Genomic DNA, 20055 nt, shown 5'->3' with positions numbered 1-20055 from the left:
TCCTGCATATCAGCAGAAAATTCTGAAGGGCACACAAGCGTGCCTAGATCAGTGCCAAGCACAGGAGGAGAGTGAAACTTAGTAACAGCCCGCTCGGGAAAACCCACCCCCCATCCGGCCTTCTCGGGGCCTGGGATAACAGGGTTGTGGTGGTTGGGCCTGACTTCAGTCAGGGTGAGGAGCTTTTGTGGGAGAATATCTTCCTCTGTGGCAAGGTCGGAACAGACCAAGGAAACATCTGCTTCTGGAGCACTGGAGCAAAAGATGATCTGGTCGTCCACTGGAGCACTGTGACGATTTCCGGAACCGTAGAGCATCTCTGACACGCTGACAGGCAGTGCAGAGGGTGATGCAGGTGACGGATCAGGGTTGCTAGCCATCTTCGGGCCAGGGACGGTCGTTCTTTTCCTCTTGGGACAGAAGAACTGTATGTGGCCAGTCGCGCCACAAAGATTACACGTGCGAATGGCAGGTGTGTCAGACTGGGATGCAGCAATAGCAGCAGCTGCAGGTTCCGGTGGCATAAGGCTCACTGGACCAGGAGGAGCGAATGCAGTAGGCTTGCCTCCTTCCAAGTCTTGGGACAGTGTTCTGTGACTGTCCAGCACCAGAGTTCTCTGGCTGTCAGGTACAGGAACCTGATGGTACGCCCTCTCAGAGGTGCGCACAGGAAAGTCTCGTTCCGTGCCCTCTTCCATGGCAGGAAGTTTTGCTGTGGGGGTCACGGGTAGAGGTTCGCATCTCTCCACCGAAACACATAGTGAGGAGTGCTGATTCGATTGGGTTAGCTGGGCCAACTCCAATTCACGCTGGAGCTGTAGCTCTTTGTCCTGGAGATCCCACTGGCGCCGTCGCTCTTGGCGCTCTGCTTCACGCTGGAGCATCCTTGCTTCATGCTGGCGCTGACATTCTCGGAACTCCTGGTATATGCGCAGATCCTCGCCAGTCAGGTTTGCCAACCACTCCGGGGGTATCAGGATTGCAGGGAATATAGGCAATAAGCAAGGTGGCGACAAGGATTCCATCTCTGGGGTAATGCCACCAGCTCAGCCTTGTTTGTGCTGCAAGCAGCAATGCCGTGCGATTCGCAAAGGGCTTGCGAGTCAGGAACAAACCAATTTTGGTGAACCTGAACTGAATCAGACATTCAGAAGAGAAGAGTACAAGAAAAAGTAGGATATAGCAAAGAAAAAGTTAGGAAATGTAGAGCAATCTATTCGCTATCAATGTGTACTGTTTTGTGCCCAGAACTTCGGTTCTGCAAGACAGGATACTTAGTGACCACTGTCTTATTATTCTGGTTGCAAAGACTGAGTTTGTCAGATCTTTGCGCTCTGATTTCCCAAAAGCTGGCTATGCCTGGTTTTGGGGTGTGCTATCCCACCGCTGCCACCAATGTGACAATCCAGCCCCGCGATCTGCTCCCGTTAGCATACGCAGGAAGTATGGTGAACAGACTGACAATAAAGACTGGTCGCGCAGCCGCCGACAATATGTAATGGGACAAACATTCACCAATCTCGTATTACTAGGCCACTGTTGCCATGAAGGTCTCATGCACTAGAGACTGCTGGAGGCAAATTCACTGTGTGCGTAGTAAACGGTTAAGATTGGTTGGAGGTGCCCATACATGTACAATTCAGATTCTATATACAATCGGTAAACTAAAAATATCGATTTCGCGCTGGAAATCGGGTAAATACACTGCCACCACTCTTTGATTTTGGAAGGGCAAAGAGACCCCAACGCTATCATAATACGGTAGCCAGCCCAATCACGTTCGACATGCTCCCGTCACCGTTCGGGGAATAGTCACTTCCGACGGCTTAAAGACTGTGAGCAATGTGACGGTACAGAAAGGTTACTGGGTCCCTATATGATGCAATCTCGAATTGTATTTACAATCGAGAAACAAAAGTTATCGATTTCGCACAGGAAATCTGGTACTAGCTAATCCTAGAAGGAAGAAACGGTTATTTACAACCTAGCTAGCAAATCAACAATTTATAAGCAAATCATAAAACAATGCGGTAGTATGACTGACTCTTCAGAGGGCAGATTCGTTATAGCAGCAATCAGATGACCAGAAAAGGCACACGACTGAACAATAGAAATCGTTAGTTTATTTCTAAACTACATACACACAGCTTATTTTAGAGCAGATTGATTTGAGAGAAGAGAAGAAAAGAAACAGAATGTCCGAATATACAGTTCAAATACCGTTATTGGTAGTCCATGCGGCAATTCCAAGTCTTTGGCGTAAAGACCAAAATGGCGGTTGCCATGCGGCCAACAAGCCTTTGTTAGAAATAGTTCCAAGATGGAGGTTTTGGCCCGTGTCCTTGCGGGCTGCCAGGATGTTACTAGGCATCAGATGAAAGGTAAAGGACCTGGACTTTTGGGTCATTTTAGTTTTGTTCCTCAGTGTAGGTGGGGGGGAGTTATGACACATACAAGTCCAGCCTTGTGCAATTTGAATAAGGCAGTGCCCCCTTAGGCAGGGAGAGGTTTGGGCCAATTCATATTTTGCTCTCAGCATGCCCGTGGGTAATATCAAGAACCCGAATAAATATTCATAATCAGCACAAGTGTGTGCATCTGCTAATACCAAATTTGGGGGGTTTAAAGTGAACGGTAACCCCAAAATGTATATCTCTGCTTTGGCAGGGCTTACCGTTAATTCGGAAAAATCCAATTGTGTGGTTTGTTCCGAATTTCATAATAAGCGGGTTCTAAAGGCTGTTGCCTATTTGGAAAGTCATCTTTATGACAAAAGAGGGATTTCATATTTGTGAGATCACAGAAAGGTTTTCCTAACTGTCAGTGAGAAAGCCAGCTGTTGTCTCTAAGTGGCTTCTGCAAGAGGTTAGCAGGACCTCCTGTGGCTAGATCTCTGGCTGTTCCTTTCATGTAGGGACTCTGAATCAATGCCTTTTGGCTGTTCTGGCTGAGGTGGCAAAAAATACAGACAGAACTCTCCTAGAAGCTTGGTTTTTACAATTTAGGCCAAGCACATCTCTGGCTTCATCTGATGGATGAGCCATAAACTTTCTAGGGGATCACATATGGCCAGGAAACACCCGGTCCCATGTAGGTGCAAGGTTTTGTAATTAGAAGCTACCAGAGAGACAGGGTTTGCTACATTTGACCAGGGAGAGGAACTGTTAACCCCTGGCTTCCCTGATCTTTTTGTAAATTAAGCCTTTCCCTATCTGTCACTTTTTAATAGTGGCAACAGGGAATATTTAATAAGGCTCTAACTACTTTTTTAGGATGAATAAACGTTGATTCGTCACACTAGGGACATAATTAAAATCTTGTGATAACCAGAACAAATAGGCAGATAAAATGTGTGGGTTTTATGCACAGTAGCAGTGTTTATATTAAAACTATAGGGGATGAAATTGGAGAAAAAGTGTATTTTCTTTCATTTTTTTCCCTTTAAAATGCATAGAAAATAAACTAATTACTGAAAACAAATATCAACCCCAAAAAGCTAATTGGTGGTGAAAAAAAACAAGATATAGATCATTTCATTGTGATTAGTAGTGATTAAGCTATTGGCAAATAAAAGGGATGAGCACTGAAAGGTGAAAATCGCTCTTGTCCGTTAGGGTAAAAAACCCTTTGGGGTGAAGTGGTTAAGTAAGTCTTTTTAGAACAAAATTACCTTTAGGTCAGAGTTAGCTACAGTTGTGTTCAAAAGTATTCAACCCCCAATGCTGTAAAGGGTAAGAATTTAGTGTACATTTGTAATTGTGTTCAGAATGAAATCTTACAAGGACTTTTTAAAGAACCAAATGCAACTAAAATGACATCAATTGTTTTTGTAATACAATATTAAATGTTTTAGTGAGATTTCTGCATTGACACAATTATTCAACCTCTTAAAGACTACCACTCTTAACCATTTCAGCCCGTGGGGATTTTTCACCTTATGCATCGGAGCAATTTTCACCTACCATTAATTCGCTAATAACTTTATCACTACTTATCACACATTTCAGCCCGCGGGGATTTTTCACCTTATGCATCGGAGCAATTTTCACCTCCCATTCATTCGCTAATAACTTTATCACTACTTATCACAATTTATTGATCTATATCTTGTTTTTTCCGCTACTAATTAGGCTTTCTGTGGGTGGTTCATTTTGCTAAGAGCCACTTTACTGTAAATGCATTTTTACAGGATTAATAAGAAAAAAATTGAAAAAATGCATGATTTCTCAGTTTTCGGCCATTATAGCTTTAAATTAATCCATGCTACCATAATTAAAACCTATGTATTTTATTTGCCTGTATGTCTCGGTTATTATACCATTTAAATTTTGTCCCTATCACAATGTATGGCGCCAATATTTTATTTGGAAATAAAGGTGCATTGTTTCCATTTTACGCCCATCACTATTTACAAGCTTATAATTTAAAAAATGTTTGTAGTATACCCCCTTCAAATGCATATTTAAAAAGTTCAGACCCTTAGGTAACTATTTATGTATTTTTTATTTTTTAATTTTTTTTTTTCCATTAAAAATTTTATTTGGGGAATATTTTGGTGTGAGACATAAACAGTCAATTTTTAATGTTGCTGTATGAGTAAATTGTAATGTAAAAAAAAGTGTAGATGTAGTTTTACTATTTGGCCCCAAGATGGCCACCTTCATTTTTGGTTTCCCTCCTTGTACTTCTCGCTAAGCGGAAGTACAAGGGGGATGCGGAAATTCTTCCAGGCAGAAGAACTGAAGCCTCACTGGTGAGCGCTTCGGTTATTCTGCGGGGAACAGGGATCGGTGATTGGGAACCATTTTCCCTTTCACTGATCCCAGGGCTACCGGGGGACACCGTGGGGACACGGGGGCACGCGGGAGCGCGCAGGAGCGGGGGAGCGCAGCAGAGCAGCCGCCCGGACGTGAGCTTCACGTCTGGGCGGCTGAAATGGTTAAGAACAGAGGTTCATTCAAGTGTTTTCTATCAGGTATTGAAAACACCTGTGGATGGTAACGAGCAGCAATCAAGCATAATAAGCACCAATTAGGCAGATTTATAATGACTGTGATACTCAGCTCCTTTTAGACATTTACTGGTGTGTTTACAAACATGGTGACGTCAAGAGAATGGTCCAGGAAGACAAGAGAAGAGGTGATTTCTTTTCACAGGAAGGGCAATGGCTATAAGAAGATCGCAAAGATGTTAAACATACCAAGAGACACCATAGGAAGCATCATTCGCAAATGAAAGGCAAAGGGCGCCGTTGAAACGCTACCTGGTCGTGGCAGAAAGAAGATGCTGACTTCGACTGCTGTGCGCTACCTGAAGCGCAAAGTGGTGAAAAGTCCCCGTGTGCCTGCTGAGGAACTGAAAAAAGATTTGTTAGATGCGGGTACTGAAGTTTCAGCTCAGACAATAAGGCGCACACAGCGTAATGAAGGCCTATATGCCAGAACTCCCAGTTCACACCCTCTTGCTGTCTCCAAAGAATAAGAAGAGTCGACTGCAGTATGCCAAATGTCATGTGGACAAACCACAAAAGTTTTGGGATAGTGTTCTGGGGACTGATGAAACAAAATTAGAACTGTATGGGCCCACAGATCAACGCTATGTTTGGAGGAGGAAGAACAAGGCCTATGAAGAAAAGCCCTTGCCTACTGTGAAGCATGGCGGGGGGTCAATCATGCTTTGTGTAACGATCGGTGTCAGCACACAGAGAGAATCTGATTATTGGTGATCTGCAGTATCACCAAGAGTACAGATATATACCTGATTATTGATGATCTGCAGAATCACCAATAATACAAATATAACTAACCTCTGGACACCTCTATAGTGTGAGTGTTTGGTGCAATAGTAATGACTTTGAGTGGGACCACCCGAGGAGCAGGTGGTCCTTGGCCGTATGAGAAATACCTCCCTCTAGGAAGTGTGAAGACCTTCCAACAGCCTGAGACTTCCAAAGGGGTGGAGCCCCAGGCTGAGTAGCAGGAAGGCCCTGTGGCTGAGTGACACCTAGAAGGTGGGCATCACAAGCAGGATTGGAGACCAATCTCTCAATAGAGTTGGGCCGAACCTCCGATTTTAGGTTCGCGAACCTGGTTCGCGAACTTCCGCGGAAGGTTCGGTTCGCGTTAAAGTTCGCGAACCGCAATAGACTTCAATGGGGATGCGAACTTTGAAAAAAAAAATAATTATGCTGGCCACAAAAGTGATGGAAAAGATGTTTCAAGGGGTCTAACACCTGGAGGGGGGCATGGCGGAGTGGGATACATGCCAAAAGTCCCCGGGAAAAATCTGGATTTGACGCAAAGCAGCGTTTTAAGGGCAGAAATCACATTGAATGCTAAATTGCAGGCCTAACGTGTTTTAAAACATCTTGCATGTGTACACATCAATCAGGTAGTGTAATTAGAGTACTGCTTCACACTGACACACCAAACTTACCGTGTAACGCACCGCAAACAGCTGTTTGTGTAGTGACGGCCGTGCTGGACTGGTGCGCACCATGGCGAGAGTGCAGGTTTTGGTGGCTTTACAGCCCATATGGTCGCCTGGCTGATGTAGCTGAATGACAGAACAGTGACTGTCCAGCTGATCAAATTAGGTATACAGTGGCGGGTTCACAGAACAGGTATGCAGTGGCAGGTTCACTGAACACAACAGGTATGCAGTGGCGGGGTCACTAAACAGGTATACAGTGGCGGGTCCACTGAACAGAACAGGTATGCAGTGGCGGGTTCACTGAACACAACAGGTATGCAGTGGTGGGTTCACTGAACAGGTATGCAGTGGTGGATTCACAGAACAGGTATGCAGTGGTGGGTTCACAGCACAGGTATGCAGTGGTGGGTTCACTGAACAGGTATACAGTGGCGGGTTCACAGAACAGGTATGCAGTGGCAGGTTCACTGAACACAACAGGTATGCAGTGGCGGGGTCACTAAACAGGTATACAGTGGCGGGTCCACTGAACAGAACAGGTATGCAGTGGCGGGTTCACTAAACAGAACAGGTATACAGTGGCGGGTTCACAGAACAGGTATGCAGTGGCAGGTTCACTGAACACAACAGGTATGCAGTGGCGGGGTCACTAAACAGGTATACAGTGGTGGGTCCACTGAACAGAACAGGTATGCAGTGGCGGGTTCACTGAACAGAACAGGTATGCAGTGGCGGGTTCACAGAACAGGTATGCAGTGGTGGGTTCACAGAACAGGTATGCAGTGGTGGGTTCACAGCACAGGTATGCAGTGGTGGGTTCACTGAACAGGTATGCAGTGGTGGGTTCACAGCACAGGTATGCAGTGGTGGGTTCACAGCACAGGTATGCAGTGGTGGGTTCACTGAATAGGTATGCAGTGGTGGGTTCACAAAACAGGTATGCAGTGGCAGGTTCACTGAACAGGTATGCAGTGGTGGGTTCACTGAACAGGTATGCAGTGGTGGGTTCACTGAACAGGTATGCAGTGGTGGGTTCACAGAACAGGTATGCAGTGGCAGGTTCACTGAACAGGTATGCAGTGGTGGGTTCACAGCACAGGTATGCAGTGGTGGATTCACAGAACAGGTATGCAGCCAGACAGGAACAAGTTAAGCCTAACTAATCTTTCCCTGAGAGACAGTCTGCAGCAGCTCGCCCTACTCTCACTAACGCAGGCAGCACACGAGTGACCGTAATGGCCGCCGCTGCCTGCCTTATATAAGGGGGGGTGGGGCTTCAGGGGCTAGTGTAGCCTAATTGGCTACACTGGGCCTGCTGACTGTGATGTAGAGGGTCAAAGTTGACCCTCCATGTGCATTATGGGGCGAACCGAACTTCCGCAAAGGTTCGCCTGCGGGACGCGAACGCGAACCACTGAAGTTCGCATGGAACCGTTCGCAGGCGAACCGTTCGGCCCAACTCTATCTCTCAAGGGAGAGGGATAGCTCGCAAGGTCTGGCAGGCCAGGTCGGCAACACACGGGCAGATAAGGCAGAGACAGAAGGCTGATTCGGTAACCAGGGACAGGCAGGGTTGGCAACAGGTAATCAGATATGTGTAAGTACCGAATCAGAAAGCAGAAGGATAGTCAGCAATGCAATAGGTCATAACAGATATCAAACAATGCCTAGTCTGGGGTGTGAGATCCGTGGTCTCAACACCCTGGAACTAGTCTGAAGTATACACAGTATCCCTAGTCTTGGGTGTGAGGTCCGTGGTCTCTACACCCTGGAACTAGTCTGAAGTATAATACAATGGTGACACAGTATCCCTAGTCTTGGGTGTGAGGTCCGTGGTCTCAACACCCTGGAACTAGTCTGAAGTATAACACGATGGTAACACAGTATCCCTAGTCTTGGGTGTGAGGTCCGTGGTCTCAACACCCTCGAACTAGTCTGACATATAACACAATAGCAACACAGTATTCCTAGTCTTGGATGTGAGGTCCGTGGTCTCAACACCCTGGAACTAGTCTGAAGTATAACACAATAGTAACACAGTAGTAATCTGGCTCAGTGTGAATTCCCAGGTCCTCCTGGTTCTTTTTTTTCAACAATAAAGCTTTTATTGAAAAATCTTCATGTACATACAGCGTGATTCAATATGCAAAAGTTTCATTTTGGTATCAGTCATTGATTAACTACAGAATAATATCAAGACAATATCCATGCCATAGTGACTGCAATTACAATGGTATATTAGCCCTATATATCTACAGCGAGCATATAAAGCATATAATAACTACTTGACTCAGAGGGTCTGAAATGTCCGGAAGTGTTGTCATGGGAGAAGAAAAGATAGTTAGAAGCATAAGCCCTCTGGGTAGGACTTTCTTACAAAAATCTGTCCGCCCAAGGCGACCATATCTTATCAAACCGATCCTCTTCATCATACAAAGAAGCTGTTATCTTCTCCATCCAATAGTATTCATTAATTTTGTGCTTAAGGGCATTTTTTACCAGGGAAGAAGATTTCCATTCTTTTGCAATAATGGCTTTGGCGGCATTACAAAAGTGTACTAGCAATTTATTATTATGATTGGAAAGGAGAGGATCAGTGTGACCAAACAGGGCCACCCATGGGTCAGGCGTAACCTCTCCGTTCAAAACTTCAGAAGCCAGTTGGAAGCATAGATTCCAGAAATCCTGCACTATCTTGCAGAGCCACCAACAATGTGCATGATCTGCCTGCTGTGCACAGCCTCTAAAGCAGATATCTGTAGGGGAAAGACCCCTTCTGAAGAGGAGTGCGGGAGATCTGTACCAATCGTAAAGAATTTTGTATCCCCTTTCTCTGACTAGGCTGTTTCTGGAGGATTTAGCTAGACCCAGAAAGATAGTTTCCCAGTCATCTAGGGACCATACTTTCTGGAATCTCTCCTGCCACTTAATCATGGCAGAGGAGATCTCTTCTAGATGTCGGTACCAGATTTCGTGATAAAACAATGATATCATACCAGGAGTATGTTTATAAAAATGAAATTCTTTAGCGATGGGTGGTGTTGAGGTCTCGAGACCCTCCACTGCGCAACTCTGCACAAAATGCCTAACCTGCATATATCTGAAGAAATCTTGTGCTTGTAGCTTAAATTTAGTCTGGATTTCCTCCCAGGGGGCTATGGTACCTCCAGGAGCAATATCTTTAAGCAAAGGGGGACCCGACTTCATCCAGTTTACCCATGGTTGGATCTCTAAACCCGGTGGAAAGTCCCGATTTAAGAGGATGGATTCATCTAGTGAGCGTTTGTAGAGGAGCCCAAGTCTAGATTGTTGTCTTTTCCAGATAGATAGGGATTCTAGGATTACAGTTATGGGGCCTGATTTATTTAAAATAGGGCGTTTCGTCCAGAGTAGAGATGACAGAGGGAAGGGATGTAATAGGGCTGCCTCGAGGTCGACCCATCTAATTGTACCCCTAGGGGCTGACCATTGTGCTAATTGAGCTAGCCTAGAGGCATAGAAATATTTAAGTAGCATAGGTGCTCCCAAGCCACCCTGATTTTTCCCTCTGGCCAAATATTGATAGCTGATTCTAGGGACTTTTCCTGCCCATAAGAATCTCAGGAAATGTGACTGTAGTTTTTTGATGTCGAGGAGGGAAATCCTAATGGGGGGAGCTCGAAAGAGGTAGAGGATTTTCGGCAAGGCTGTCATCTTAAGGGCATTTATACGGCCGGTTAAAGAGATGTTGTATTGATTCCACTCATTCAACAGAGTGTGTAGCTTTGCGATAATGGGGGTGTAATTGGCTGCATAGAGTTGCCCAATAGAGGGTGTCAGGGTAACCCCTAAATATTTCAGACCCTTGTTTTGAATCTTAAATTTGAAAGAGGTGGCCAATGCTTCTTTTTGCAGCTGCGACAGCCCAAATGCCATTGCTTCGGACTTAGAGCGATTAATTTTGAAGCCAGATACAGAGCAAAACTTGTCTATAAGCTGAAATAAGGCCGGCAGGGAGGTGTGAGGACTGGAGAGGGTGAACACTGTATCATCTGCAAACAATGCAATTTTAAATTCCTCCCCACCAATCCTCACACCTCTAATATTATTATCACTTCGAGCCAGTATAGCGAAGGGCTCGATACACAGGGCAAAGAGAACGGGAAAGAGAGGGCACCCCTGTCTAGTACCGTTCAAAATCGGAAAGGGCTTGGATCGCAGCCACATATTGCAAACAGACGCTGTCGGATGTGTATACAGACTTCGTACTCCATTGAGGAATTCCCCAGCAATCCCAAATTTTTGCAGTACTAATCGCAGATATCTCCAATCTACTCTATCGAAGGCCTTCTCTGCGTCCAGTGACAGAAGCAGAGAAGGCCCTCCAGCACGGTTCATGACCTCTATTGTGCTCACCATTCTCTTATGTTATCAGTAGTCTGACGCCCCATCACAAATCCTGTTTGACCAGGGTGGATAACCTTTGGAAGTAATCTATTTAATCTGTCGGCCAGTATTTTTGAGAATATTTTAATGTCGGAATTTATTAGAGAGATTGGGCGATAGTTTGAAATTACGGCACAGTCTCTTCCTGGTTTGGGGATAACTACAACTGAGGCCTGAAGAAACTCTGGTAATAGGTCCTCCTCTCCTAATAGTAGTTTATTGAAAAGAGAAGTTAGCACCGGTACTAGTTGTATTTTAAAGGTTTTATAAAAAAGGGCTGTGTAACCGTCTGGCCCAGAGGCTTTACCATTCTTTAGTGATGAGACGGTAAGCTCAACCTCTTTAGGAGAAATGGGAGCATTTAACTTAGATATGTCCTCTTGGGAGAAGGAAGGTATTTGGATTTTATCTAGGTATTGGAGGATAGACCGGGCTGACACCCTAGATTTATCCGTCGTAGTTCCATCGTATAGGTTGGTATAATATTGAGAGAAGAGATCTATAATATGGGAAGGATCATAAGATTTATTCCCTTGCTGGTCTCTGATGGGGTGTATTCTGTTCTGGGCCAGCCTCTGGGACAATTTGCGCGCCAATAGGGTGTCGGGCTTATTGGCCTTGTCATAAAACTTTTGATTTGTAAGTCTTAAGGAGCGTTCTGCCCTCTTGAAGAGGATAGCATGTAGCTCCTGTCTTAGTGTCAGAAGCTGGTCCAGTATATCCTGCCCCCCAGATTCAGCATGTATTTTTTCTAAATTTTTAATTTGTGCTTGGATTTTTTTAGTTCTAAGTTCATTAGCTTTCTTTATCTGGGAGGAAATTTTAATCAGTGTGCCTCTAACTGTAGCTTTCAAAGCTGCCCAGTGCATACTCCTAGAAGTATCATTTGGAGAGTTGTGGAAGAGGTACTGCTTAAGTGATTCAGAGACCTCAGCCTGTACTTCATGTTCTTTTAATAAAGATTCGTTTAGTCTCCACTGGAAATATGTAGGGGGCCCCCGTATGGATATAAGGGCACTAACTGAGGCATGGTCAGACCAGGAGATATCTGACATATCTATTGTGCCTGACCTTTCTAAAAGGGTCGCATCCATAAAAATAAAATCTATCCTGGAGTACGTGCCGTGTGGGTGCGAATAGAAGGAGTGCCCTCTCTCTCCCGGGTGTGACGCCCGCCAAGCATCCCAAACATTGACCTCTTGTACAAAAGAGATGAGGGCTTTACTAGGAGGTCTGCGCAAACTCGAATTAGCAGGAGGTGTGTCCAAGGTTGTATTGAAGTCTCCAGCTAAAAGGAGTTTGCCTTCTCTGTGCAGTGCAATTTTGGAAGCAAGAGCATTCAGAAAACATTTCAGCCCTTCACAGGGAGCATATATGCTTACGACTGTATATATACACCCAGATATTGAGACTATAACAATGATAAATCTGCCCTCAGGGTCTCTAATTACTTTAGACACCTCTAGTGTATTGTTTTTCTTAAAAAGCACGGCCACCCCACATTTTTTAGATGGGGCTGAAGCATAAAAGGTATAGGGATAGGCTTTGTGCCAGTATTTTGGTTCAGAGCCTTTTTTAAAATGAGTCTCCTGGAGGCAGAGTATGTCTGCATTCTGACTTTTATAAAAATTGCTCACCATTCTTCGTTTTTGAGGTGCATTAAGGCCTTTAACATTATGTGTGACAATTTTGAGATTTATAGGCACTGTGTTAGTGAAAGAATTCGGAGGGGCACCTGTCGTCAAGGTCTGACTCATTTTAAATGCAGGGTGGACGTGCTTTCATATAACACTGACTGTGCAGGAGTATATACCGATGAGATCACCATAGGGATATTAACATTAAGGACTGAATACCAGTTATAAAATACATTTTGATGCTTGTACGCTTGTACAACGATAGAAACCTGTAACCAAGTGAACATAACACAAAAAAACATAAATGAATAACATAAAAATAATTCTGCCATAATGAACTTGGCAAGGTAGGGAGTCAGATCTTTGACAACCCTAATAGACTTTGAGTTAGCTGCGTGAATGGTATATGCAGCTTCCGTGGGGGTCGGTATGCCTCAGATGCCAAATCAGAGTGGCGCAGGCCTTAGGTCCGACCTAGGCCCCGTTGGAGTAGCAGACAGGGCAGACAGAGTGTCAAATCTATCCGCAGGCAAGCCAGAATAAAGAGATGGCATTTAGGGTGGGAGAAAAGTTACAGTTCAATACTCAGTGCTGGCAGGACGGTCCTGTTGATTCGCATTACGCATGGATTTCCTGGATCTCACTTTTGTCCATGTGACCCAAGGAGAGGCCACCCGACTTTGTGGAGTAGTTGCGGGTGATGCTTGATTCTCAGGGGTTACTATGCCTAGCTTGTCAAGCGTATCCTGAATCATATGCGGACCGTGTACTACAAGCTGCCGGCCATTATATAGAATGATAAGTTTAAACGGAAATCCCCATCTATATTTTATCTTGTTGCGTACTAGAAGAGAGGTTAAGGGCTTCATGTCCTTCCTTCTTTTTAAGGTGATCTGAGATAAGTCAGGGAAAAAGGTGATGTGATCATCTCCGTAAGTAAGGTCAGGTGAGTTGCGTGAGTGATATAGAATAGCTTCACGGGTGCTGTAATAGTGAAACCGCAGGATTATGTCGCGCGGAGGCTCATCGTCCCGCGGTTTGGCCCTAAGCGCTCTGTGTGCTCGATCCATCCGTAATTCAGCGGGAGGAAGATCGGGCAACAAGGAAGCAAAGAGGGATTCAAGGTAGGGAGTCAGTTCTGAGATCGATTCTGGGACCCCTCTCACCCTGAGATTATTCCTCCTGTCTCTGTTCTCCTGGTCCTCCTGACCGTCTTTAACCACTTGAGGACCCACCCTTTACCCCCCCTTAAGGACCAGCGCTGGTTTGATTGATCTGTGCTGGGTGGGCTCTGCAGCCCCCAGCACAGATCAGGGTGCAGGCAGGGAGATCAGATTGCCCCCCTTTTTTCCCCCCTATGGGGATGATGTGCTGGGGGGGTCTGATCTCTCCTGCCTGCTGTGGGTGGCGGGGGGGGCACCTCAAAGCCCCCCTCCGCGGCGAAATTCCCCCCTCCCTCTCCTACCTGCTGCCTCCCCCGGTGATCGGGGCTGCACAGGACGGCTATCCGTCCTGTGCAGCCAGTGACAGGACGTCCCCTGTCACATGGAGGCGATCCCCGGCCGCTGATTGGCCGGGGATCGCCGATCTGCCTTACGGCGCTGCTGCGCAGCAGCGCCGTACAAATGTAAACAAAGCGGATTATTTCCGCTTGTGTTTACATCTAGCCTGCGAGCCGCCATCGGCGGCCCGCAGGCTATTCACGGAGCCTCCCGCCGTGATTTGACAGGAAGCAGCCGCTCGTATGAGCGGCTGCTTCCTGATTAATTAGGCTGCAGCTGGCGACGCAATACTGCGTCGCTGGTCCTGCAGCTGCCACTTTGCCGACGCACGTTATGAGTGTGCGGTCGGCAAGTGGTTAAGAGCCTGCACGTCAGTACGGATCTCCGCTATATCCTGTTCTGTCTGCGTGCAAAAGGCCTTAACCTCATCTACCTCCTCCTCTAACTCATGCAGCCTCTCCCCTAGCGCTGAAATCTCCCCTCTGATTTCCTTAACCACGCTAGTGTTGGATGTTTTTACCAGTTTCTTTTACCAGTCTTGGTAAAGCTGCTTCAGGTCTGCTTTGGTCGCTGTGCCTGTAGTACGAGAGGCCTTGTTCTGAGGCTGAGCTGCCTCGCTAGACGGGTGGGCGCCATCTTGAGAGTTCCCCGGCTTGCTCTTACGAGCGAACATTTCTGGGATTCCAGGGTCGGTATCGGCTCCAGCCTTCTTCGGGCCCATCTTAGGGATGCGTTGGAGCTTCTCAGTCCTGATTTAGTGAGGAGGAGGAGGTTTCCGTGAGGCAAGGGTGCTCGTTGAGGCTTGGATGATCGGAGCAAGTCCTACATGCGTCCTCTCAGCGGCGCGTCCAGGCTCCGCCCCCAGGTCCTCCTGGTTCTAACACACTGTGGGATCTGACTATGGTCTGAGTGCTTCCACGTAAGTGTTCGCAACGGCAGACAACTTGAGCCTGACCAGCAATAACAATATATAGAGCGGCGCTCACCGGCGCCACCCATTACTGATCAACCAATAGCCGCTCGCTCTGAGAGCAGCTGACCAACCTGGTCAGCTGATCCCTCCTCGTTTGTCATAAAGGTTCTGCCTCTGTATTTCTTCAATCTGTGTGCACTAACAGACCCAGCCACATCAGACGCACGCTGCCGCGTGCAAACCGCCGGGCTGGACGCGGAACCAGCCGCCTCGCTGCCAGTCCGCGTGGCGGCTTTTCCGCAATCTATTACACTTTGGGGCTGTTTCGCTTTTGCAGGTACAGGGAAGCTTCAGCGTGTGCAAGGTACCATGAATTCTCTTAAGTACCAGGAGATATTGGATGAAATTGTGATGCAGTCCGTCACAATCCTGAGGCTTGGGAGACGTTGGAACTTTCAACAGGACAATGATCCCAAGCATACCTCTAAGTCCACTAGAGCATGGTTGCAGATTAAAGGCTGGAACATTATGGAGTGGCCATCGCAGTCACCAGACTTAAATGCGATTGAGAACCTCTGGTGGGACTTAAAGAAAGCAGTTGCAGCGCGCAAGCCTAAGAATGTGACTGAACTGGAGGCTTTTGCCCATGAAGAATGGGCTAAGATACCCGTAGATCGCTGCAAGATACTTGTGTCAAGCTATGCTTACAGTTTAACCACCCTGGTGTTCTATTGATTGCGCCAGGGTGGCTGTAGCGCTCCTGCTCCAGCAGTATTTTTTGCATTTTTTTTTTAATCATGTAGCTAGCCTAGCGCTAGCTACATGATTCCCCCGTCCCTGCGGCATCCCTCCCACCCCTCCGATCGCCGCCGGCGATCAAGCCCATCTGGAAATCCCATTCTGAACGGGATTTCCTTTAGGGCTTCCCCCGTCGCCATGGCATCCAATGGAATGACATCCTCGACGTCGTGACGTCACAGGGAGTCCCGATCCACCCCTCAGCTCTGCCTGGCATTGATTGGCCAGGCTGTGCACGGGGTCTCGGGGGGGGCCTGTTACGCGGTGGGTAGCCGCGCATCGGTGGCGATCGCGTACAACATGCAGCTAGCAAAGTGCTAGCTGTGTGTTTAAAAAAAATTGTGCAAATCGGCCCAGTAGGGCCGGAGCGGTGCACAGCGGCGGTCATGGACGGGCTGAGCTTGTCCATACCGCCAACAATTAAAAGCTGTTATAACTGAAAAAGGATGTTGTACTAAGAATGAATGTCACTTGGGGGTTGAATAAAACTGATAATGATGTGAGCACAGAAAAGACATTTGTGGTTATTTCATTATAAATGTTATATTTGTCTGACTTACAAGTGACTCTTTGATTTAATTGTAAACAAGATGACTGAGATGATCAAAATCAATGTCAAACTGGCCAAAACACTTAATTTCAGTGGGGGTTTAAACATTTTGAACACAGCTGTACAATAAAGTCAAAAGAGAAAACTGGCACTTCCTATAACAATCTGTATTGCTTCATAGAAACTGTTAATAAAGCCAACTTTTTGGGACCGCAGTGTAATGACTGGATCATAATTCCTCAATCTGACAAGCCCAGCACACCCCTGGTGATGCAAATTATACATTATTGAATTTAAATTTGTCAATGACTGGATCATAATGCATAGTTTTGTATTTATTAACGGTTTCTATAAAGCAATAAAGATTGTAATAGGAAGTGGCAGCTTTCCCTTTTGGCTGTATATGACAGGAGGTATCATCTTCCTTGTAGCTGTAGCATAGCCCCCAATTGTCCTTCGTTTGGAGGGAATAGTCCCACTCTGGGAGCCAAATGCCTCTGTCCCTCTTTCTTCCTAATTTTTCCATCTTTCAGGACTGATGTATACATCTGTATTAATATATGATTTTTTTCCCACTGAAAAAAGGGTTTGACTTTATTCCCATCAATTAAATTGATATATTTCATATGTCAAAATAAAGAAAAACTACTGATGATAGAAAGGACCAGTGTAGTTTGAACTATAAAACTACATCTTTTGGTTCTGAATTCTTTGTGATATGCATGGAGAGGGGTGTGGTGGGGGAATGGTTAGAGGTGTGGAAGGAGGGGGGGTCTTAACGTGTCCCTCTTTCTGATCTTGAAAAGTTGGGAGATATGGCTGTAGCGCTCCTGCTCCTAATGACAGCAGCTGATCCAATTGTGAGTGCGAGACTTTGATTTTTATTAGCTACATTATACAGTAGATTGGTATAATTTTCACTTGTAAGATAGTAACTGCAGAAAGATGTTAGATATTGGAAAGCATCTATATGACCTTCATGTGAAAAATTTAATAGGTAAATTCAAAATCCTATTCAATTCTTATTTATGATTTTTAGCACATAAGATATTATAGTCTGATATATCCTGTACAGAATGGCAGAGTTGGATACAACATTTCCAGTGGATGATTTTGTGTTGTGACTTTTAATAATTACCCAGTGAAACAAATGTCTAAAGCATACATGTCAAACTCCGGCCCGCGGGCCAAATTTGGCCCCTTAGAGCCATTAAATTTGGCCCTTAAATGGTTTCCCCACTTTGCATTATGTTTGGCCCACTCTAGACCACCAGGGAAGCTATATTGGAGGTGAAGCCCTAGAACACCAGGGAAGCCATATGGGGGAGGTAGGGGGAAAGCACTAAACACTAGGGAACTGTATAGGGAAGGGTGGGGGCCACTAGACCCCAGGGAACTATATAGGGCAGAGAGGACCACTAGACACCAGAGAACTTTATATGGGAGGAAGGTGGCCAGTAGACATTGAGGTTGGCCTGTGACTAGGTCCCAGTGTACAATTTTGGCCCACTTTGTATTTGAGTTTGACACCCCTGGTCTAAAGGATCTATGAATTCAATTACCTGTTTCATTTGTGAGGAATACTCTGCTGAAGTCCTACAGGACCGCGTCACGCAGATGGGCATGGCCACGGTGGCAGCCCCAGGACCTCCTAACTCCGGAGAAAAGGGAGGGAAATAACTTGTGTGCTGTGTTGTGCGGCCCTGCAGCGAGGCCTTAAAGCTGCAGTGGCCTATTTGACAAAAAATGGCCTGGTCTTTGGGGGGGTGTAAAGCCTGTGGTCCTAAAGTGGTTAAAGTGGACCGGAACTCTTGCACAGGACACAAGGAAAACAGAGAAATGCACCGTGTGTGTGTTTAGTGAGAAGAGCCTGTCTAATTCCCCCTCAGCTGCAAGCAATCAAATGAATGGGGCTGCCTTATTCTAACACTTCAAAAGCACCTACAGTATGCTTTAAAGTGGACCTGAACTCTTGCACAGGACACAAGGAAAACAGAGAGAAATGCACCCTGTCTGCCCTGTTTTTAGACAGAAGAGCCCGTCTAATCACCCTCATCTCGAAGTATCTCCAAGTGTAATTTGAGCTCTTAGCTGTGTCAGCACAGGAATACGGCAGTCCTCGGCAGACACAGCTAATATGTAAACGCAGGTTGTGTTTACATATGTAAAAAAAATTGAAGTAGGCGCAGTATCAGCTGTAACAATAAAATGTTTTTCTTTAAAGGGTATTATACTGTTGCTTATCTTTTAGAACAGAGAGGAAGTTCCGAGTTCAGGTCCACTTTGTTTTGTTTAACATCATGTTGTGTTACAATACTTCTCTTTATGTTAAAACAGTTACAGACTACATTATCTTGAAAGATATGACATGTATCTGTTACAGGCAAAGTACGAAATCCAGGCATACTACAGAATGCCTGAATCTCATGTTTTCCATTTTGCACTCTGCCTAGTCAATATATAGAATGCCCTGGGCCCACTAGAGGGATTTCAGTTGCCCTTTGGGATCATCGGAGATCCCAAAAAGCATTACGCTGATGAAAGTAAATGGAGGGGAACCCACGGAAGCAATTGCGATTTGGCCAAATCGCAATCGCTGAACCTGCTGCATTTTTGGAGCATTTGCACTCCAATGCAAAAGATTGAGGTCCTGCAAAATTGCTTTTGAGTTGCTTTCAAAAGATATTTTTCATCAGCTTTGTGGGGGATTTTGTGTGCTAAATAATATTTTAAGTACCTATTGGGTCTACTGATGTCAATTTTCACTGCCTTCCAGTGCTTAGCCCTGCCCCCTTGCACAGTAGGTCATCTCCAAATTGAGAAGCGCCTACTGCAGTAGCCCACTTTCACTGTGTTGCCTCTCATAGCGTGCAGGGAGGCGGGGGATCGGCAGGGGGTGTGGCCAGGAAGAACCCTGCAGGAACGCCTCTGGCGGGTGTTTTAAACAGGGAATCATGTGCGATTTTGCATGTGTCACGCTTTAAAGAATCAAGCCCACTGTGTGAAAATCGCATCCCATGAGAAATGAATTATTTTGAAAAATAATTATCTGATAATGTATTTTTTTCACTTGTTAAATGTAAATATTTCTTAAAAATTTAAAAACTTTAAAACTTTAAAAATGCAAAACAGAAACGCATGAAAGACACACACAGATCGCATGAAAATGAATGAATAAATGCATATGCAGGAAAAACTATAGAAATGCAGATGGCTGAAAACTCCTGGTTTTCCGCACAGGCAAGTGTGTTCCCAACCAAAGGCATTCTATAGAATACCTGGATCCTGTGCATTGCCTGTAAAGGATCATACACATGTTCAACTATTCCACCCAACTATCTTCCAAACTTGGTCTGTTGGACAATCGTTAGGCATGTGTACGCGTGGCAAATGAGTAGACGAGCAACTGATAACAGGCGGTTTGCCAACTGGCGGATCAACTTACACGACTGGCGGGTGGATATTTTGCAGTTGGCCGTGTGGGTACAAGTCGTATCGTGCAGTCCGTCGTTCCACTTGCGTGCGCAGTATGCAAATGAGTTGGTTGTTCGGTTGGTGCACGGATATACAAGTCATGCAATCGATTGGCCATGTTGTGAGTTGTTTGCGCTTTTTGTTGGACGAGCCTGTAACATATGGTTACATACATATAACTTATTCTTTGAACATCGTCTCTAATAAAAATATTTGGGTTTAACAGGGAAAATAATGCATATTTAGTGGATGGTAATGCCAAGGCTAATTGTTAGTGAATATTAGACTTTCCCATAGTCCAGCTGTCTCTTGTTTCTTGTAATG

General features: G+C 45.6%; 1 long non-coding RNA gene across 3 annotated transcripts in view; it reads right to left on the bottom strand.

The window, feature by feature from the left end:
* The window catches only part of LOC137524441 (uncharacterized), a 35760-nt gene that overhangs the window by 15556 nt on the left and 149 nt on the right, over window positions 1-20055 (bottom strand). For 2 of the 3 annotated variants that reach the window (XR_011022686.1, XR_011022688.1), the window contains exons 2-3: window positions 19703-19883; window positions 5264-5355 (exon numbers count right to left, since the gene is read on the bottom strand). This is a non-coding gene — a long non-coding RNA (uncharacterized lncRNA). The remainder of the gene's footprint in view (window positions 1-5263; window positions 5356-19702; window positions 19884-20055) is intronic. The other variant, XR_011022687.1, reaches the window with a different exon arrangement.

This window comes from Hyperolius riggenbachi, chromosome 7, assembly GCF_040937935.1.
Source record: "Hyperolius riggenbachi isolate aHypRig1 chromosome 7, aHypRig1.pri, whole genome shotgun sequence".
In the NCBI taxonomy this organism is placed as follows: Eukaryota; Metazoa; Chordata; class Amphibia; order Anura; family Hyperoliidae; genus Hyperolius; species Hyperolius riggenbachi.
This window is presented reverse-complemented; position numbering and strand designations above follow the sequence as displayed.